Consider the following 22,836-nt stretch of genomic DNA (forward strand, 5'->3'; position numbering starts at 1 on the left):
TGTGTGCCAGTTTCTGTGGCGTAAATACTTTCCCCAGGGCTGACTTCAAGCTACCATTGTGACATCGCTGGACATGGAGTTGGGCAGAGATGCACCCGATCAGTTCTGTCAAGAGGGGCAAATGGGCTCCTGCATGTCACTGCCTGTGTGGGGCAATCACACCATCACTGCTCAGCAGAGCTTCTAGGTGCAACTGCATAGTTAGGAAGGGGTTTTCCCCTCATGAATTTTCTCAGCAAGACACCTCTGTTGAGCCTTCTGCCTCCTGAGAAGTCAGTGTGTAAGGTACAAAGCTGTGAGCTTGAAGCTAGGGTTGGGAATCTACACGGGGCTTTATTGGACAGTGAGGGAAGGGGTGGTTAAGAGTCCGCACTAAGCCTGTTTGGAGATGGACTTTTTGCCTACACACTCAGGTAACTCAGACACTATCGCCTGCAGCCTGATGGAGCTGAGTGCATGCATATTTGACATAACTAATGTCTAAGGATTACAGGATGCATGCTAAGGTGGAAGACAAAGGTGTCTGGCAAGTTGGCAGTCTTACAAAGAGAAGCTATGCAAACCCAAACTAATAAAGCTCCCTCTCCTTCGGTGGGCTGACCCATCTCATTTTGGGTGGCAGGTTGCAGGTAGAGCACGTTCCTGGAAGCCAAAGCAAATATTGATCAAGGTGATTGTGAAAATAATCTTGAATTCTGGGGCTGTTTGGAGCTTGCAGGGTGGAATGTTGGGAGGAAGTGTGCTGTTTGCTGTGAGAGTGATGGCTGGCTCATTCTCTTCTAATCAAGGACAGCGGGTTAGTTAGAACACCCCAGCTGCTATAACAAACAAACTCCAGTGATTTAATACAGCAATTTTACTTCATAGGTCTTTCTTCTGGTTGGCTGAAAGTGGGGTGGCTCTACTTCCCGCAGACATTCAGGGGTCCAGGCTGACAGAGGCTCTGCTATTTTCAATACGTGGCTCCCAGTGTTTCCTGCCATCAATATCCAGCCAGCAAATGGGGGAGTAGAGAAGGCACGTCTGCTTTTTAACCTCATGCATTCCACCCACATTCCTTGATGGGCCCTCTTTTGCAAGAGGAACAATTTCTTGAACTAGGTGAGCATTCATTGAAGACTCTCTACATTTATGACTAGTTCTTTGATTTTTAAATCCCTGAGTAGCCCTGGCTGGGCAGCTACTTCCCCAAAACAACTTTACACTGTGGAGGGGAGCAAAATCTTTGGTGGGCAGTAAGCTCTGTCTGCCAGATAGGAGCAATTCGGTGGTCAAATTGGTGCTGACAGAATTTTCTTTTGCTAAGAGTATCTTTACTTAAACAGATTGGGCAAGGTAGCGTTTTGTCTCATATGTTTCCTTTCCAGAGGAGACTTAGCTTAGTCAAGAAAACGTGGTTCTATGTTAAGCCGTAGGGCACCAAGAATCGCATTTGCTTCCCTAGGGGACAGTTCCTGAGGGTGTGACCTTTCAGCACCCAGGGAGCCATTAACTGAAGGCCCCCTGCCCTTCCTTCCATAGCAGCTCCTCTGATTCTTAGATCCCTAGGGTCTTGCTAAATCCACCAATTTACTAATTTGCTGTCCTGGGGATTTTAACTGAAGCCAGCAGGAGTAACAGTTAAGGTCTCCTGGCAATTATTGGGGCAAATTAACTACTGCCCCAACAACTAAAGCCACTTGCTAAGAATTCAAACCTCATCCATTCCTTTTGATGCTCAGAGATTTCTAGAAGATTTATTTCTCCAGGTTCAAGTCTTGAGAGACAAGGAACAGTAGATGAACACATTCAAAAGTGAGTTTTTCGCCAGAGGGAACAGTGTGCCTCAATGCTTTGCACGTGCAGTAGGGGAGTGACCCGCTGCATTTGTGCTCATTTACAGGAAAACAGTTAATTCAGCACGTGACAATCAGTGCAGACTTCAGGTGAGTCACCAGGCACGGGTGCAGTGCCAGTGGCAGCTCACAGTGACAGAGAAGGGTCATGGTCCGTGCAGAAGAATTCTAGTCTTCAGTTACCCACGAGAAGGTCAGCAGCCCTGGGTTGAAAGATCAGCAGGTTCACACCCTCGGGATTCTTTTGATGATGTTCTGAAAGGCGTTGGGTGAGTTTCAATCCCTGTGCCTGAGACAAATCTTTCAGGCTTCCCAAAAGGGATCACAGATTAGTGTTACCAAGTATTTCCAGGCAGCTCAGGCAGAGGGGGCAAAACACTTTGAAGCTTGCTGTGCTGAAAATCCACTCCCCCATCTCACTCTCTGTTGTCTTTCCCTGACTTCTTTTTCCTTTCATTGCTGTCCTAGATATTTGAGATAGTTAATTTGATGTGTTGACTTGATTAGATCACAAGATGCCTGGATGTCTGGTTATACATTATCTCTGGGTGTGTCTGTGAGGTCTTTCTGGAAGAGGTTAGCATTTGAATCGGTAGACCGTGTAAAGCAGATCATCCTCCCCAGTGTGGGTGGCATCATCCCATCCACTGAGGGCCTGAATAGAACAAAAACGTGGAGGAAAGGACGACTTGTTCTCCCTCTGCGTGACTGTGGAGCTGGAACGTGAATCTTTTTCCTTCCCTCGGTGCGCCTGGTTCTCAGGCCTTCAGAGTCTGACTGGAATCTACACCATTGGCTCTCCAGCTCTCAGGCTTTTAAACTGCACGGCTGGCTTTCCCAGGCCTCCAGCTTGCAGACAGCATATCCCGGAGCTTCTCAGCTCCACAGTCACGTGAGCCAGTTCCATCTAACAAATCTCTCTCTCTCTCTAATCTCCTTTTGGCTCTGTTTCTCTGGAGTACCCCGTCTAATACAATATTTCACATGTGTGATGTTGGTGGGAGAGCATGACATGCAGATGATAAACCAGATCCCAGACACTGGACACTTCCAGAGTTAGCACTGCTCAGAGGTGTCTAAATGCTTGGGTGGGAATATGCCTCAGAGCCGGATTTGTTCTACATGGTTGGGGCGAGAAATCTGATGGCTAGAAATGTGTGTTTGCCTGCAACGTCTCCAAGTAGCCTGATCTTATGGCTTCACTGAGCAAATGCATGTCCTGCCCTAGTCAGGATGATAAAAATCCAGATTCTTACACAGACAAGATTAAAATAATCAGTCAAGTTTAGATTTACCTTCTCTGAGTGATAAATAGTCTACCTTTTAGTATTTGCCTTACTACAAAAATTAAATGTGGAAAAATCCTAGAGTTTATGCAGATATGGCAAATAGGTATCATTTCACATGTGAGCGCCAACAGATTGGTTGTGCCTGTCTGGAGAGTTATGATGAGAAGCATTTTGTGTCCAGTCTGAGTATGAAAAACTATCACAATTGCTTAGCAATGTCTGCCTGGAGTGCCGAGGTCAAGAGCAGTGACACGTTTACCACATCCATTCATTCAGCCACCAATACTGAGTGCCCGTTGTGTGCATGGCACTGTCCTAGGGGCAAGGACACTGTTTTAGTTACCGAGTCTCAATTCTGGGTGCAGGGGCACTGTTCTAGGAGCTGACTATTAGCTATCCTTGACTGATCCATTGTTTTCCAGGTCTGGATGAGTCAAATGATTCATCTGAGACCACAAAATTACTTAGAAGAGAGTCAACCAGAACACAGAACAGCCCACCTTCTTGGTTGTCCCTCCTGTGACCCTCTCACCATCACCTGGGTGAGCTGATTGTAGGCATTTTTATTCTAGGCTGTAAGTTGTAGAAAAATCCTTGAGCTTCTTGCATCTCTTTGATAAAGGGTTGATCCTCCACTTGGGCTACAGCCCAGGAGTAAGGAGACTTTTCCTTCATTCTTGGACCCTTCCATGCCGAATTGCCTGACACTTTTGAGAATGTAACCGAGGCAGCAATGCCTCTGGAAAATTCTTCTTTGTTGGCAAAGATCAATGTGGTATTCAGTTGAAGTAGAATATTATCCAAAGACCCTATAGGGGTTATGGAGCGCCTGAGGGGGGTGGGAGCTCCATGGATCAAGGTATCAAAGGGTAGCTGGGTGAATTTTTCCATGGCTGAATTCCAGGAAAAATTTCCCTGATATGGTTCTGTTGTTCAGTCAGCCTGCTCCTGCCCAGGGCTCATGAGAGTGGGCATGTCCAGACGGCTGGGTGGAGAGGCACCTGGGAGGAGAGATTCTGTTTTCTCATTAGGATCCAGTGTATTCCATCAGTTCCTGAGCTCACTCTACCTTGTAATGGGGGAAGGGTGTGTGTCTCCCTGCTGTGCTTTTAATCTGACCTTCAAAGCTTTCTAAAGCAGGCTACTCTATCTCTTTTCCTGCTTGGTCTCCATGGAAAACTGGTGAGATTTGACCTCCTCCCAAAGCGTCCAAAGCAAAGTGTCTATTCAGAACTCTGTGGGCCCTGATTTCAATTCCAGGGAGGACAGGACTCAGGCCACTAGTGGGGAAGGCTTTGTTTCATGTTCCTGAACCTTTCTTTCAGAGGAATCATAGAAAGGCTGATTTATATAACCATGTCTATTTAAGGGTTGTTGAAAGGATTTCTAGGAAGTTGAGACAAATCTGAAACAGATGTTCTAAAATGCCTCTACCCATGGGGCATTATTCTAGGAAGCTCATTACCAGTCATTAGAAAGCTTGATGTAGCAGAGTTGTCTAGCCCAGCTCAAATCCCCTTGGCCCACCCTGAACATCACCCACAGACAGATCCTGTGCAGGCCCAATGGGCTCTCTGCCTGAGAACATTCTCTGGCTGTGCTTCCTGGGGTCAGTGCTGGGGAGTTAACACCCCAGGAACAGCCCTCAGCCAATGAGAGACAGGAGTTGTAGGTACATCCCCCAGCTTCCTCACCCTCAGTGATCAATCTGAGGTGGGTTCTACATAGTCTCTCAGAGGTGCCAGGGGGATGGAGCCCCAGTGTCTGCAGCTGTAAGTTTCTTATAATTTATGCCCCTTAACTTGCTTGCCTCCCTTCCCTGTCTCAATTTTAAGCTCTGTCATTGCGCGTTCTGGTCACTTCCAAATATACCCTTGCACCCAAATCCTGGTCTCAGGCTTATGAGGAAACCTAAATAAGACCTGACAAACGTCTGTGTCTTTTCCTGCCAGAGCTAGAGTGTCTGGAAGGTGGAGGAGATGGCGGTCTATAATAACTTTGGTTATGGTGGCTGAGCTGCGAGAACTTGCTGAGGCGCGCGGCCTCCTCCTCTCTCCTCTGTTGGCAGGTAGGTGGATGTTTGCCCAGCTGGGGGTTTATCTTCCCCAGAGTGGGAAAGGACAGCGCCACAGTGTAAACAAAGTAAGAATCACAACTGGATGGGGAAATCAGATTGACCTGGAGAAATTATGGCATTACTAAACACAGCGTTTGCCTTGGCAGTAATAAAGGACGAGTGCTGGGCGTCAGGGGCCACCAGGACGCCCCCACACCGTTCACTGAAATACCAAATGGTATCTGCGGATCAGAGCTAAGAGCACTGCTGGGTGTTGGTGGGAGCTTCAGAGCAGCTGGCAGCTTTGGGAAGGTGAGGCGCTTGCAGTGCCCTCTCTGCTGGGGTGGGGTGTGGGGAGAGAGTATGACAGAGATCATCTCTGGTCCCTTTTCCTTGTGAAAATCAGTGTCCCCATTCCCTTTGGGTAGCCAGATAAACTATCTCCTAGGAAATGCCAGATTCCAGGGCACAGCGGCTTTGTGTCCCCGGTGTGTAGAGTATTAACGGTGTTATAGCCTTGAGCCCACACTGAACAGGAGACTGCCTTTCTCCTCTTCTTGTCATAGCTGAGATTAAAGAATAGGATTTACTGCACATATTTGCCTGCCTTGTTTTCGGGTGGCACATCTAGGAGGAAATCATTGCTTGTACCCTAGCCTCTGGCAAGGGAGTGGAGCCGGCCGGGGTGGATCCCTATGCTGCCCTGTCTACAGAGTGTCGCTCTGCCCTCTGGCCCCTGCTGCTGGGTGACAGGTATAGGGCCTGGCTCAGTCAGGGTCGGCAGGGACAGAGGGAAGTGGAAGCAGGAAGGAAAGAACACTTCTGGAAAGAGTAGTTCTTATTTGAGAGAGAAAGTGTTACTTTACTGTGACATTTCTTCCTTCTGTACACCTTCCCATGGTGGCTCCCCTGTACCTGTCCTTCTCTGTGGTCTGGACTCCTCTCCATTCTGTCAGGGCCTGGCCAAGCTGGGAAACTAGTGCCTATTGGGAGGTGACCAAGAGCTAGTGGGTTAACATGTTGATAATGATAATAGCTCATGTTTGTGGGGTGCTCACTCTGTGCCAGGCCCTCTGCTAAGGACTGTACAAGGATTGTCTCGTCTAATCCTTTACCAATCCCAGAAATTAGGCACTATAATTATTTCTATTTTTAAGATAAGAAACCAAGGCACAGACAGGTTGAATAACTTTCCCAAGTTCCACACAACTAGTAAGGAGTGGGGCTCATCCACGCACTCCATGCTTTCAACAAAGATTTATTCAGCACCCCAGATGTGCCAGGTGCTTGTTCTGGGTGAACAAGGCAGGCGACGTCCCTGTCCCCCTCCCAGCAGGTAGAGTCAGGTAGAAACCCAAGAAGCAAATCTAGGAACAACTCTCAGATCGTGATCTGTGCCAGGCAGAGAGTTAATGGAGGCTGATATGGCGGAGCCCCTGGGTGGCCACTTGAACCTGGGAGATTGGGGAAGGCTTCTTGGAGGAGGTGACATTTAAGCTGCAGTCTGAAGGACAAGGAGCCATACTCCGAAGGTGTAGGAGAAAAGAAGTTCTGCAGACAAATAGCAAAAGGAATAAAACAGCCGAGGCAAGAACAGAAAGGAGAGGAGAGAGACTCCATGAGAGAAGGGAGGGGCAGGAGGGCCCCTTCCAGAGCCTCCTAGTTATCGTTCATCGTTGGATCAGGGTCTTTCGAGACTCAAAGGGGCCCTGTGGCTGCCCTGTAGGAATTAGGGGGCCAAGGGGCCTTTGCACCTTATCATCTCAGCCAAATGGGTAACAATGAGACTAGGACCAGGGTGGGAGCTGGTGCACTCCCAGCCTGCTCCCTGCTCGGTGCACTCTGACCTCATCCGGAAAGCTGGGCAGTGCTGCAGGGAGCACCCAGAGATGTACTGAGAGGGCTTTGTATCAGGCCCGCACTATCTCCACTCCCTGGCAGAACAAGGCCTGTGCAGCCGCCTCTGGGCTTGGGGCCAGCGCCTCACTGAAAAACAGTGGGGCTGATTGCAATGATGTTTTGCAAAGGAAACAAGGGAGAGAACGTGGTGTGGGCTGAGATTACAGCTCACACATTTCAGGCCCAGGCCAGTTCCAGAAGCGAAGGTTCAGACTCCTCCCTGAGAGTGTTTCCAGGAAAGCCCAGGGTATGAAACTATAGTGCCAGGTGTTCTAGTAAAAGGAGAATCTCCCAGAACAAATAATAACAATAACAGAAGGGCAAATTAATCCTGCAGGTAGGCGAGAGAGAGCGCTCCCAAACCATAATTAGCAGGCATCTTGGCTCTGAATGAATCCCACATGCCACATGCCTTGTTTCTTCTCCTTCTCTAACTCTTCTCTTCCCTGTGATTAATGGGACCAACCCTTCTGAACTGCCGTGGTACTGGTCACAGAGAGGCAAGCAGTGCAGAATGGGAGTTTGCAGCCACCCACAAACAACGCATTTCATACATTAAGAAAGATACTCCTGATGGCGTGTGTAGATTGCATGGCCAAGGCAAAGCTCACTCTCTAGATCCTGAGCCAGAATTCTGTGCTGTGAGGGTAGAGATGCATGGCACGTTCAGCCAGTGTTATCCCAGGTTGCTCAGATGGAACAGCTGTCTCAGAAGAGACAGAGAGAGTGGTGTGAGTTGCTTTGAAGAACAAATGCCCTGAGAAAAGTGAAGGACATACATGGGGGTGGAGGGGACATGAAGAACATTAACCAAACCTCACCTACCTCAGGTACTTGAGAAGTAGGTCCAGAAAACTGTTATGTTCACACCAGCCCCAGTATAAGCCTGGATTTTCCCTTATGCTCAAGTCTTAAGATGTTCTTACAAATGTTCTGCAATCTGGGCAGGGGTCAGGGTTTCAGTGGGGTGGGCTCTCCTAGTCCTCATGTTTTTGGTGATGGGAAGGACAGGGAACGTGTTGTGGATTCGTATAGGATCAAGTAGGACCTCCATGCACGGTGGTGCAGGTTGTACCCTGCACAAAGATGTTTGGCCAAGGGGGTGCAAAATCCAGCCATTGGCAAAGCTATTTGCCCTGGTGCAGAGTTGTATCAGCCTGAAGAAGGACCAAATTTTTAAAACTGGTTCTTCTAGCAGGATACCTGTTTCTAATTCCCAGAAGGATATTATCATGTGAGGCCTTGTCATGAAGAATAATGCTTCTCATATTCACGCCCCCCCCCCTTTTTTCTTAAAACGCTTCCTAAAATGTCCTCTGGGAAATTGATAGGTGACAAGTAAAACCAGGGTTCAGTGGTAAAATAGATTTGGGATATGCTAGGTTAAACATAGACAGATTTCTTTTAACTGTAGGATTTCTCAGTGCGTTTAATATATGACCTGCATGATGAATCACCCAGAGGCGGTTGAGATGAGCAGAATTTCCTGAATGTATATGGCCGTGGAAGCCTCTTGGAGGACTAGTGTTCTGTGAACACTTATAACACTGTTTCAAATGATGGATGCTTCATTCCTTAGATTTCCATTCAGGAGAAGGTTGCCCTGGGAATTTGTCATTGTTTGTTTTATCACATGGGGGTCTAGCACAAATGTCAGTCACTTGCCTTGACTTTCCAGTGGAGTCATGGCCTCCTTGGTGAAGGGAACAGCATGCTTTTCTGCAAGCACTGATGGAATATTTGAGGGTGCACAGAGCCTTTAGCACATGGGAAGGCATCTCCTTGGATAGATGCCCGTGGTTTGACAGCCACTTATCCTTCTAATCTTCCATAGACAGGATCCTTTAAGTATCTACAACCAAAATGGTCCCTTGGGCACTGAGAATTTTTGGTGCTACCTTCCAAGAAAGAGAATAGGAAGAGGTAGTAGAATAAGGAATTCATCCTGAAAACCCCCCACGTTTTAGGCTCTCTAGCAATAAGGAACTATCTAGACAATATCTTTGATACGAGTCTTCCAAATGAAGAGAAATGGCTGTGCTCCCCACAAACAAACAAACAAATAAGGTCAGGATGTTGTATGTCCCTCTGCCTCTCTCCGTGTACCTCACTAGAGTCTCTACAGGACTGAGAGAAGTTTGTAGAGGACTAAAGAGCTTCTAGCCAGACCCACGGACCACAGCTCTCCCTGTGGCCCTGAAGGGCTGCCAAGTGGGTCCTGTCCTCATTGGCGCAAGCTCTCTGCTCCACTGTAGTTTGTTGGGGACCAGCCTTGACTCCAGCGCAGAGCGGAATGTGAAGACATGCTCTGTAAGTACAGTTACTGCACCTGGAAAACTGAAGAAGAGCAGGCTGTCAAGGCCCCTGAGGGCGGGAAGCTGAGATAAGCCTCCAACTCGCCCCCGTGTGAGGTCCTGTGGATTATCCTTTCTAAATTCGGACAGACTTGCTTATTATTTTATTTTGCTCATTCAACTCTGTGATTCATGCAAACAGGAAGCATCCTGACCCAGAAAATCACCAAAAATATAGCAGCTACCACTGGTGTTTTTTTGCTAAAAATATTCATTTTTGTTTGTTCTATATGGATCTGGAACTAGTTAAAAAATTTAAAGGACGTTACAGAATTGTAATAATCACAGTACACCAGTGAGAGGTGTTTCTGCTTTTGTGCTTGGAGAAGGGAAGATTTCTTATACTGATTGGAAAAGCAGATGGATTCAAATGCAAATCCCCTTGCCTACATTGGGATTAGAGAAGATGTACATTATAATGATTTAAATTTGGCTGTATTTGTCTTTCCAGATTTTTACCCACATCTATCCTCTGTGTGTTTGCCAGCCAGAAAATGAAGAACTTGGCAAGTTTTAAAAGTAATTTTCCTTTTTGGACCCTGAGATAGCCCCATGGAAGAAGTTCTACAGATTTTTGAGTAGAGTGACCATACATTTTGGTTTTCCCAGATAGTCCTGGTTAATGTTTGTTGATCGATTAATGATTGTTAATTATTTTTAGCTCCCAACTTCACTCTCCTAAGTGTCCCATTTGGATGATAAATTACATGGTCTCCCTACCCATGAGTGGGAGAAATATGTAGGTAGAAGAAATGCTACATTTGATAAATCTCTGACTGTAAATGGATACTTTTCAAAGGAATTATAGGCTATCAGCTGTTTGGAAAGAGTGTAATTAAGGGCAAAATGACTGAAAATCCATACGCAAACAACTCACATGGAATGGTATGAATTTCAGGACAGTCAGAGAAAAACATCCCCCAAGTGAAGTGAGCAGATTGTTGAGAGAGAATTGGAGGAGGTAGCTATGATGACTATGCAGGTCTGGCTGCATCTGAGGCTGCATCATAGCAAAGCTCATGATCAAGTTTCTTGCCATTCTTATATTTTGTTGCCCATCAAAGTCTATACACAGAAATAATACTGACAGAGGCCCAGGAGGCAGGAAACAGTTGGCTCTGCATGCCACTCTGCCATTATAGGAAATCTGTTCTCTGCTGTTCCTGATTTGAATCTCAAAGTCCTCTCTCAGACTTCCTCATCATACAGGCAGCCTGCTTAGCTGGGAGCTGAGCAGAGCTATTTGCAGGCATCTGTATGCCAATCATTGCTCCATCTATTCCAATCTGACTTGCCTCTACCATGAAGGTCATTATGCCAGGTTTCAATTTATTGCCTAACAACCCCATGTTCACCCTTTACCCTTCAATATCTGCTCTGCAATAATGGATGGAATTCCTTTACTCATTTCTCCTTACAGTAAGCATACAGTTAAGCTTTCTCATTAGAGGACACTAGAGGGACACTGCAGAAGGAAGGTTCTTCTGGCTGGTTCGGGCTGCTGAACAGTTGACCATGGGGTGGGTGTGAGGACATCTAGTGTGGTGCTCCAACCATGAGCCCAGAACAGGTGGTCCCTTGGCAATTTTGTGTCTTGGCCCACTTTGGTGACCACCTTCCCACAGCCCTCCCAACATGGACACTGTGCCCTCTAGGCCTCCCATCCACATGGTACCTTGCCTGTTCTCTTAAGGCAACCCAGCAAACTCCTCTGCCATCCAACAGACTGCAGCTGTACCTCCTCCATTGTGGTCTGAAGCTCAGCCTCTTCCAAGATCGTCCTTTCTTGGTACTCTCCCTCAGCCCTTCAGAGTTCTCTTTCTATCTTACAGTCATTCTCCTATCGTGGCTTAATAATTCTTTATATTGAAGAATTTATCACCTTTTTATGTGATTTATTAAGTATTTATTGCTAGAATCAAAAACTTTATACAAAACTCTAAAAAATATGTAATACATATTCACGCTGACAAATGGGAATACTATAGAAGGATGTAAATTGAAAGTCTCTTTCCTCTCCACTCTCTCCACTTCTCTTTTACATTTTCACTTCCCAATTGTAAACATCATTAATAACTTCTAATGCACTCTTCTACAAACTTTCTGTGCACAAATAAGCGTGTGTATGTTAACCTTTAGAAAACATGCTTATGCTCTAAACACACTTTTGAATCTCCCTTTTTCTTCAGTTACTATATCTTGGCCGTCTTTCCCTCTTGGCACATCTCATAGTTGCGTAGGAAGGTTTTCCCAGCAGATCCTCTCCCCGAATAGGATGGTGGACTTAGGGTTTGTGTAAGGAGGTGAGCTGTGCCAGAAGCCTGCCCACTGTATCCCCTAGCTGCAGAGGGGACGGATTGAGCCCTCTGAGATGAAGGACAAGTGGTGTCCATCCGAACCCTTAGTAGGAGAAGAGACTCAAAAGAGCAACAGCTCTTTCCTGAAATCATTCAACAGAATCTTCCAGTTTTAAACTGCTTTTATATTCTTAATGTGCATGACGGGCTTATGAGTTGATTAGCTGGTTATCAGCCACCTACTTTGAAAATTGCTTTATCTTGTTTAATATTCTATTTTGGAAAGCAATGTCTAATTGAATCTTCTTGTCTCTGCCAAAATTTTCATTTTAACGTTATGTTAGACATATCTTTGCGTATTTATGATAATACATATGTAGGGTCACATTCCTGAAAGTGCCAGCGGGTGTCCAGTCTTAACTTGGAGAATCACTGGCTTAGCTGATGGGGGTGGTTGGGCTGAGTAACAATCTCAGGGCTCTTTAAACAATTGCAGCCATTACTTCTCCCCACTGATACCTCCTCAGTCACTGCCTGGAAGTATCTATATGGCCAGGGGAGGGGGAAAAGCCCTACTGGGCACAGGGAGTCTCAGGCCACCAACAGCTTCACCCCTGATTCTCTGTGTGACCCTAGGTAGTGGCCACGACTTCTGCTGCCCGAGGGCTTCCTGTTGGTCAGGCCTATGCCAAGCCCTCTACAAGTAATATTCCTAACTCTACTCCTACAACTCCATGAGGACAGTACCGTAATCACCCCCAGGCTTACTGAGGCTCAGAAAGGTGTACAATGACAGCTGCACAACTCTGTGAATATCCTAAAAACCCCTGAATTACCCACTTTAAATGGGGGAATTTTATGGTATGTGAATTTTATCTCAATAGAGCTGTTATTAATTTTTTTTACCAATCTGAGGTGGAAGTGATTAAAATTATGAATGAAGTTAAGCATTTTTTCTTATGCATAGTGGTAATTTTTATTTTTCTTTTCGTATCTCTCATTCACTTAAAAAATGAAGTTGTTGGTCTTTTACTTACTGGCTCATATATGATATGGTCTATCATATATGTTGCAAATGTTTTTCCATGTTGCTGTTTGACTTTTGCTTTATTCATGTTCCTTTTGCCCAGCAGAAAATGCTGATTTTTAATAGAGATAAATTTATCAATTTTTTCCTCTATCGGTTTGGGGGCTTTATGTCCTGGTCGTAAAGGTCCTTCAGAGGCATTTTCTCCTTCAATCTTCAAAATAGCCTAGCAAAATAGGTTTTCTCTTCCCATTTTACTGTTAAGTAAGCCAAGATTGGAAGAGATTGAGTAACTTTTCTTAAGGAACAGTAGCTAGTAAGTGGATTAGATCCAGCTCTAGAAGTTGTAGTTTTTCATCCCTTTCTAAGTTCATTTGGCGGCGGTTTTTCCCTCCTAGTGATTTTTTGGGAGCACATCTCTTTCTCACTATCTCTCACTTCTCTTTTTCTCTCCCCTCCTTATCCCTTTACCCAGAGGCTGGTTGTGGACAGCCCACCACTAGGGCCTACCCTTTCTGGTCCATGACCCCCATTGTTGCTGGAGGGTACCCTCAGGCCATTGAAGAGTCACCTGTTACTGCCATTCAAAGTGAGGTTGAACTAATTGAGAAGGAAACCAGCTCCTGTGTACCAATGGGAAGGGCCAGACAAGGCTCCCAGGACTCCTGCCTTTCTTCAAAAGAACAAGTGGGCATTTAGCAGGGGCCTTCTCGAGACACTGCTTTGTTTGTGTTCAATACAGAGGGAGTAAGATGAATGGTAGGAATTGGGGCTGAGGGGGAAAGGCTACAAGGGAGCTGCTGCTCAGAGAAATGCTTGGGGTTGAGGCCACACTGTCAGAGGCTGCCTGTCTGGCCTATGGGCAGAGCAGGTTCAATTCATAATCCTATTTAAATTTTATTCCCAAAACTAATACATGCTAATTGTAGGACACTTAGAAAATTCAGCAATCACAAGGAAAAAAATATCACTCATAATCTTGCCATGGTGTATGCTCTTTAAAACATTTTTCTATACATGTACCTCTCCCCTATACACATACACTTTTCCTTTTATATAAGATCGTACTCCGTATAAACTTTGATATGCATGTCTCATACTACTGAACAGTCTTCCTCCACACCATTTTGCATGCATTCATGGGAGTCATGTGAACGCCTGTCAGATGTTGTTTTGGCGTGGCCACCCACGGCTTAGAAATGAGGAGTGGGCAAGCTGGGGATGAGAGGCACATGGTGGTGCCAAGGTTTAAATGACTGACCTGAGACCAGCTCGCCAACCTATGCTATCCAGCTCAGACATTGCTATAAGTTAGGACAAGAAGGTAGGTGGGAAACGGCTCATTGGCCGCCTCCTTTACACTTGGGGGGGCACTGAACTGAGAGGTGCAGGCTCTCGGCCGCAGTCACTGAGGCTGACACGGGCAGGTCAGGCCCAGAGCCCAGGACTCCTGATTCTCCGTCCAGAGCTTTTTCTGCTCTTCCGCTAAACACTGCCTCTCATTCTTAGAAGAACGTGAGGAATTTGGAAACGTTTTGCTTACCATCGTCACGTAGAGGTTGGAAAGTGAGAGCTTTGAGGAAAGACAGAAGCAGAAATTATTTAGACAAGAGAAAGACAAAGTGTGAGAGATCATGATCATCATTAAGAGTCTGAAATAGCATAAAGTGAGCACGAGCTTTTAGGCATTCCAGTTGATTATAAGGAAGACTTGGATCGAAGGATCTATTTACTTCCTGTTGGCAAGTAAGTTATAAAGGGTTACAGCTGATATTCATAGTGGCTCACCAAGTGTCAGGTAGGTGGCTTTAAAGCAGATCTTCCAGGTAAGTAATAACTACTTACTATAATGGTAATTATTTACTAATAGTAATTACTTACTAATAGTAAACACTCCATTTTTTGAAGGAATAATAGAGGCCTAGAGATGTTCAGTAACTTCCCCCAGATCACTGAGCTATGAATGGCCACTGCCAGAGGTGACTGGGTGCTCTGTCTCACAGGACCATCCACCTGGAGAAGGAAAGGAGGAAGCATCTGTCCACTGGCTTATCTCCCCTGGGGTCAGGTGCTGCGGCACGAGTGTTAATTCTCCTGCACTTCTGGGTTGTTCTTGTCCGAGCCCAGGCTTCCTGGTCAGAGAAGCCCCAGAGGAGGATGTGAGAAGCTTGTGTAGGGTGCTGCTGTCAGGTCGTACCTGCATGAGCTATTTGAACCTAGCAGAACTGGTCGCAGCAGCTGTGGATGAGTAAGAGGTGAGGCAGAGAAGATGTGGGGTTGTGTACGAGAAGTATTCTGTGCATTCAGACTAGAGCTCTAACCTGGCTGGTTCCACACAGAACATCCTGTGCAGTGGAGACTTCTTTTATTTCTAAAGACCTTTATGCAATATGGTGCCTCAAAACTTATACTCTTTCCATATGGCTGGTGGGGTGTGCTGCCATGATTGTTCTTACTGGGGTCAGGTGTTCTAGACAGTGACTCATTCACTTTGCTCTCATTCAATCATGTTTAGATTTCAGTGAAAGGTACATTCCTCAGAAGACAAAACGGTAGATGTCCATTAAGACAGCAACTAATCATAACGCACTTATCAAAACTTCTTTGATCAAAGCTCAAAGTGCTTTAAGTTTTACTTAAAGCTCCGTCTTCACACGAACTCAATGGGGTCATCAGGTAGGAAATGTTTCATACAGGAAATAAAGAAAATCAGCACCCCTTGGGAAGAAAGCCTCTAAAACATTTGCAGGGTCTCTCTCGTTTCTCCCCTCCTCCCAGTGCACAGAGAGAATACCTTGAATATTGCATCCAGAAGACTGGGCAGAGTTGGTTCTATTTGAACCAAATTGGAAAGGAATTGCAGAGACAAAGACTTAAGAATACTTTTAATAGCTATAACCTGCAATAGCCGTCCAAGATAGATTCAATTCAGTGTTGCCTGGTGGATACAAAGTTGAATGAATCTCAAAGGGATTATTTCACTAAGTGGATTGGGACAATCTAACTAAAGGATGTGGGCCTATTCCAGAGTCCCCTGCCTGTGGGTTAGATGGCAAAGCACACCTGTCTGCAGGTCTGAGCCTCCCCTCCCAAGAACCTTTGTTCATATTCAGAGCTTCCTGGGGCAGGGGCAGGGGCAGGCGCAGGGGCAGACTCAAAATCCTCTTGCTTGTTTTAATTAGACCTTTAATCTCATCCTTTGTCCTGGTTGATTTTGCTGAAGAATGCATGAGGAGCGGGTGGCTTCATGTAGCGTAGTTGGCTTTGTTACTATGAAAGGCTGTGATTAAAACAAATTCGCAAACCTGGTTCTAAACTCAGGCCTACCTTTCCTAACCTCACCCCCAATCCTTTGTAAAGATTTCCTTTTTTTTTTTTTTTGGTAAAACCAGCTCAGGAGGAACAGCTGTACTCACATTTCCATTTTGGATAGAGTCACATCATTTCCTCAAGTAAAAAGTACATTTGCTCTCAAGTGTATTTTCTTATTTTTTCTTCTATTTTTTTTTCTTCTCATGCTGCAGCTCACAGGCTTCCAGATAAGTTCTTGATATTTCACCCACGTGAGCTGTGTGTTGGGGGCTCGGTTTTCCTTGCCCCTCATCTCAGCATTTGCCTCTTGACTCCTTGTTTTGCATCTCTGTCTCTGTGGATTTTTCTTTCTCCATTTAGGTCCTTCTCCAGAAATTTTCCTATAGAACAGAAAAGAAAAGAAAAGAGATGTTCTTGATTTGAGTTTTGGTGCTGAGTGTGAAGGTAGGAGAAAGAAGGTCTCACCTCTGAATAAAGAAATATTAGGGAAGGGACGAGTGATGAGCGGTCCTGGAGCACGGGGCCTAATTTAGTTTTTGGCCTTTTCCCTAGAAGAAGGCGAGGACCAGTGTGTCGGAGCCTGCTCCAACTCTGGGTTCATGACCCCATTTTGGTAGCTGGAAATCAGCCATGGTGAAAGTATTTACACCATGGAAACTGACACACGTCACAGGCCTTTCTGGAGTGATGGTCGTTAAACCCTCACCAGCGAATCAGGTGTTCCCACAGAGTGCCTGCTTTACTCGTAATAGAGTTTCTGTCAAAGGCCCATTTGTTCCGTTTCCCTTCCCCATGTCGGATTCCACGTGGTGAGGTGCCGAAGGCTCTGAACCAGACGTTAGGAGGGGAGGTTCTCATGTAAGCTATTGTGGCTGCCCGGACTCCTCCTCAGACAGCAGCACGGCTCACTTTCCCGCCTCCTCTTCCGGTCTTTGCTCAAAACTCTCCATCTCAACGAGGCCTTTTGTGACTACCCATTTATCCCTTCGAACACTCCTGTCCTTCTTACTCTCTGCTTCACTTTCGTTTTCCATGTCCCTTATCATCTTCTAACATACTACACACCTGCTTATTTATCATGTCTGTTGTGTGTCTTCCCTTCTGGAATACAGGCTCCTCCACCTCAGAGATCTTTGTCTGTTTTGTTCATGGATATATCCCAAGCATCTAGAATAGTGTCTGGCACATGTAGGTGTTGAATAAATATTTGTTGAGTGAATCGAATGAAAGAATAATCCTGTCTCTAAACAAATTGGCAGAAGGTGTAGAGAGGCAACAATGCCCTGGCCTATAGGCCTCTGCCCTTCTCTGAAGGAGGCCCCCCTGGGAGTCCCTGGATGATGTAGCTGGAGGCCTCATGGCTGGAAGGGGTTGCCCAAAGAATGACAGTGTAGACAGATTACTGTCTGTCACTGGCTCTGCCCTGTAGCCATGACCAAGAGGGTGTCATGAGCCAGACCAAGTCCCTCAAGGCTGCCTTCATCACCTGTCTGCAGACCAAGCAGTCCACAGAGATCGTCAACATCCCCAACTCTGGCTCCACTCAGCCTGCCTACGTGCTGCACATCTGCCTGCCCCATGAGTTCTCTGACAGTCACCTATCCCGTCTGCCCCCTGACCTTTGCCAGCATCTCCAACATCTCTCCCAGCCTCATGACTGTCATTGCCTCTGTGTGAGCCGCTGTTTGGTCACCACCTTGGTGTATTTGCTTGAGGCTCTGCAGAAAAAATAAACACAGGACAACCCCACCCAGCAGAGGAAGAAGCTGCTGAAGGGGACAGACTCCACCACCAGCCAGCCAGCCTTTTGTCCTCCTGCCTACCTGGCTCAGTGGACAGGTCTCCTCTGGGCAGTGTGCTGCTACCTAGTGTGTTAACGTGATACTTCAGCCCAAGGACAGACAACCAACCAATGGACTCAAAGAGATCTGGGGGCTGGGTTTCTCCTCTTTTTGGAGAAAAGGAACAGGGCAGTGGAATTCTTTTTTTGGAGAAAAGGAACAGGGCAGTGGAATTCTTTTTTGGGAGGAGGACTGGCAATTCCAGTCTTCTAATCTGCAAAATAATGATATATTTGGTTTTATGTCATGGGGTTTTTACTAGGCTCAAAAGGGATAATACACAGGAAAGTCATTCTTTAAAAGGACAAAGTACTTTGCCAAAGTAAAAGGCATTTGTATTGAGTGCAATAAGTTATTAAAAAACCAAACACATTATCTGAACTTGAATTAATTTTTTTTTTCAGGAATTACCTCAGAAGGAAGGAAGGAAGAGAGAAGGGAGAGAAAGAAGAAAGGAAGGAAGGAAGGAAAGAGGGAAGGAAGGAAACAATGATGCAGAAAGAAAGGGAAAAAGAATGAGAAACAGAACCGGCTGCCCCAGACTGGGTTTGCCCTAGTTAGTGTACCACGTAAATGTATTTCCGTTATTAAAACGAGGGTTGAGACTGCCCCTCAGTCTTGGCTAACAGCATGGTTATGCCATAAAGAAGCCATTGTTCTCTGGGAATAAAATGCCGCTATTTTTTAAAGACAAGGGACTCTTAGAGCACCAGGAAAAATCAGTACTAACTGGTAGCTGGAAAATGAGATTCACCTCACATGGGAGGTAATGATTGACTTCCAAAGAGCTGCTTCTGTGATTGAAGATAAAACCTAGTGATTGTACAGTTTTGTGTATTTATGAAATACCTGTGGCACAAAATGCCCAGTTGTAGTGTGGTTTTACGGAAAAAACTATACGTTGCCAAGGAGAATCAACATCCATCCATCCATCCATCCTTTCACCCATTCACCCATTCACCCACCATCTAGCCATCCATCCATCCTTTCACTCACTCACCCATTCACCCACCCATCTATCCATCCATCCATCCATCCATCCATCCATCCATCCATCCATCCATCCATCCATGATTAAGAGCAGAGACTGTAGCTCAGACTTCTGAATTTCACATCCACTACTTAATAGCTGAATGACCTTGAGCATGTCCCTTAACCTGTTCATGAAGTTTCCTTCTCTATAAAATTGGAATAATACTAGTTTACACCTCATAGCATTGATCTGAGGATTAAATAAGTTAATATATGTAAGGCTGTGAAATAGAGCCTGGCAGATAATAAGGATTATATGTGTTAGCTATTATTCATTTAACCAATATTTATAGAACCCCCACTATGTATAGGGCACAGTTTTCCCTATCATTAAATGCTCATCTACAAGAACAGTTTTAGTGGTTTCATAGTATTCTGCGAAATATATATGGATATACCTTAGTACAGTGGTTCTCAAATTTTAGCCTGCATCAGAATCACCTGGAGGGCTTGTTAAAGCATGTTACTGGACCCACCCCAGAGTTTCTGATTGAGTGGGCCTGAGGCACTTCCTAAGAATATGCATTTCTAACAAGTTCCCAGGTGATGCTGATGCTGCAAATAAGGGACTACACTTTGAAGGCCACTACCTTAGTATATTTAATCAATTTAGTAGTTTTGAATATTTAGATTGTTTCAGGAAGTTTCTGCGAAACCAGAATTCTTATCAGTCACTGACAGATAAGTGTGCGTTAGTTTACCAGATATTTGAGAAAGGTGATTTAGACAATCTCTAAGATCCCTATTGCAGATACCTTGTAAACATCACTTAAGATCCTCTTAGCCTCACCTGTGTCTTATTCTGGCCACTGCTGTGGGAACAGCTCAGAGAGAGCTCAGACCAGCTTCATGCAGGTACAACGAGGGCCTCACCTCAGGCCCATCTCCTGCACCCGCCTCAGTGCTTCTTTATTGATGCCTCAGCTTGGGATTCCTCAGCTGTCTGGTAGGCTTGCAGGTTGTGCTGTCCAGGGCCGTTCATACCCCACCTCTTTCAGGCTGGCTGACTCCATAATGCATTCTGCATGCCTCCCCCATCCGTCTCCCTGGGACCACACTTCCAAATCAAGTTCTTGCTTTTAAGTCTTGGTGTCAGGCTCTGCTTGGGGGGAACTGGGTTGGGCAATTCTTTTCAGTGCAAAATGTAAATTTTATGACTGCTTCCCCCCATGATTGCTTAGTGGGAGAAAGGTGGAAAACAAGAATTCTTAAATTGGGATAGGTGGATCAGGCTTCTGGAGGTCTGAAAACTCTCTTAAATTTAATGCAAAATTGTGTGCATACACGCATTTTTTTTTTCTGAGAGAGTCCATTGCATTCAACAGATCATCAAAGTAAAAAATCAATAACATAGAGAGAAGAGGGAAAAGGAAGGAAAAGAGAAATTTGGGTTCTAAGGCAGTATTTGAGAGAGTAGGTAGAGATGGGACATGATGGTGTAGATTTCCAGGTAGCTGGAGGGTGAGGTGCCAGGGAGAGGAAAAGGGTAGAAAAAAGATCATTTCTCTGATTTTACAGTTGGACCTATGTCAGAAGCTGCCTCCAACATGGACTCCAGGCTTTCACCTGCTGTTCAGATAGCCCATGCTGAACATCCTCATCAGAACCCTCCTGCCTCTGCAGTTGGAGCTTTGGTTTCCTGATTTGTCAAAGAAGGGGGTTGGCATTAGGGATTTCTAAAGAACTTCCAGCAAGGAAATACTTGCATCCTCTGGTTCATATCCCTGTGGTTTGGTTTCTGGTGGCTTTTACCTTAGGGATACCTAGCATTTTCTGGTTCTGCCAGGAGTGGAGGACCCCAGCTGGATGCTCAGCCCTCACCACCTGAAGTGTCACACTGGAATGAGAATTATGTTAATTGAATTTGGGGGGCCTTGTGCCTTTGGAACAGGTGGCCAGAGAGTCAAAATCTAATTTACATACTGATAAGAGTTGAAAAATGAGGCTTTCTAATTAACAAAATGCCTGCAACTGGTCTGGCTTGATATTAGCATAAAAGTGTTCATCACATTGGCATATAGTTAGGACGCTGGGCAAATTTGCCTCTAAAAATTCACTGGAGCGGAGGCCTCTCTCCACTTTTGGTTTCTATACAGCTTATAGCTATTATGACAGGTCTGAAAGCAGGAACTGGAATCTGAGTCAAGATGAATGTCTGACCCTGTCCTACTGGTTGGTTTGTGTTCATTTGATGGGTGAGAGCCCTGAAGAGTGAGAAGGGAAATCCCCCATGTCTGCGAAGTGGCAGCTCATAATGGTCTGGGCTGGAAGATCCTGGTTTGGGGAGGGCTAAGTTTCTCTCCTCCCTCCCCCTTGAAATGTGGAGGCTCAACAGCTCTAGGCTGGCCACACTTCTATCTGCTTCACAGAACTGTTTAGAAAACTAAAAGTTTCTTTTCCTAATGCCACCCAGCTGCTTTGATGGACTTGTGCCCACCACCAGAATTGACAGGTTGTTTCAGCCTCAGGTCCCTTTGGCCCTTACAATTTTTTCCCCATCTTCTGTTAAGGTGGTAAGGTCATGATCAGACGTGCATATGTGTATGTGTGTAAGATTACTCCGGATTTGTACATGAGTGTTCATAGCAGCTCTATTCACACTAATCCAAAGTACAAACCAACCAAAAGTTCATCAACAGATGACTGGATAAACAAATCATGGTATATACACACAATGGAATTTTACTCAGCCATAAACAGGAATGAGGTACTGATACATGCTACAACATGGATGAAGATCGAAAACATTATGCTAAGTGAAAGAAATAGACACAAAAGGAAATTTTGTAGACACAAAAATATTTCATGATTCTGTTTATATGAAATGTCCAGAATAGGTAAATCCATAGAGACAGAAAGCAGATTAGTGATCGTTAGGAGTTGGGGAAGGAAGGGGGATGGGGAGTGATTGCTTAATGGGTATGGAATTTCCTGTTGGGATGATGAAAACGTTTTGGAACTCGATGTAGGTGGTGCATACACAACATTGTGAATAAACTAAATGCTAATGTATTGTAGACTTTAAAATAGTTAATTTTATGTTATGTGAACTTCATCTCAGTAAAAAAGAAAACCAGATTGCTCTGAATGCAGTGTGGAGGCTGCTAGAAGGGCAGATTTCAGGCTATTGCAATAGTCCAGGTGAGAAGTTATGATAGCTTAGAGTAAGCTGGCGGCTATAAAGGTGGAAAGGAGCAGATGGATCCATGAGATATTTAGAGGTAATTGTAAAAGACTAATAACCAACCCTCACATCACGGGAGCCCCAATGTGGTGTTAAAATAAAGAGGGAAATGGAGGAATTCTTCCCTGGGGTGTTCCAGCTGAATTCCTTGCTTTACGTACCTAAAACTCCTTGATTTTATAGGTGCACATACAGTAAAATGTGTTATATGGGGGGCTGTGGCAGTTGTGTGGAGATGCCTTTGTGGAGAATTTTGGGCTTCGTGTGGGAGAAAATATCTGGGAGCTTGTGTATTGGTCGCTTTCCTACCACCTTATTGTGTCTGAGAGGCCTCTCTGGAAGTGAGGAGCAGCGGTATCAGAGACACCCATCAGACCTGGGTGAGCACATCCCACACGCGCCCTTCGCATGTCCCCTAGGAGGCTGCCAGCATGCGCTGTCTGTGCAATTGGACAGATGAGTCAATAAGCTTGTTGAAACCGGGGGGAAGAATCTATGACGTGTTTTCCCTGAGCGCTCTCAAGAAAGTACAAATAACAGGGAGATCGTTCAACCTGACCACGTGTAGCTAGACCAGATGAATTCCCTTCCTCCCTCATCCCCATATTGAGCCCCTCCAAGATTAGCTTTTGGGATATGTATTTAGATCGTTTCCACAATAGGAGAACCTTGTCTTGAGTATCTCCTGTTTTTGTTGTAAAGATAGTCAG

General features: G+C 45.4%; 1 long non-coding RNA gene across 1 annotated transcript; it reads left to right on the plus strand.

Annotated features, from left to right (window-relative positions):
- The first annotated feature begins 873 nt into the window (after window positions 1-873).
- LOC131420783 (uncharacterized) lies at window positions 874-21,833 on the plus strand. The gene is made up of 5 exons (XR_009223682.1): window positions 874-1,101; window positions 1,883-2,104; window positions 5,077-5,492; window positions 18,315-18,676; window positions 20,461-21,833. It is a non-coding gene; the product is annotated as an uncharacterized LOC131420783 (long non-coding RNA).
- The last annotated feature ends 1,003 nt before the right edge of the window (window positions 21,834-22,836 follow it).

This window comes from Diceros bicornis, chromosome 24, assembly GCF_020826845.1.
Source record: "Diceros bicornis minor isolate mBicDic1 chromosome 24, mDicBic1.mat.cur, whole genome shotgun sequence".
Lineage (NCBI taxonomy): Eukaryota > Metazoa > Chordata > Mammalia > Perissodactyla > Rhinocerotidae > Diceros > Diceros bicornis.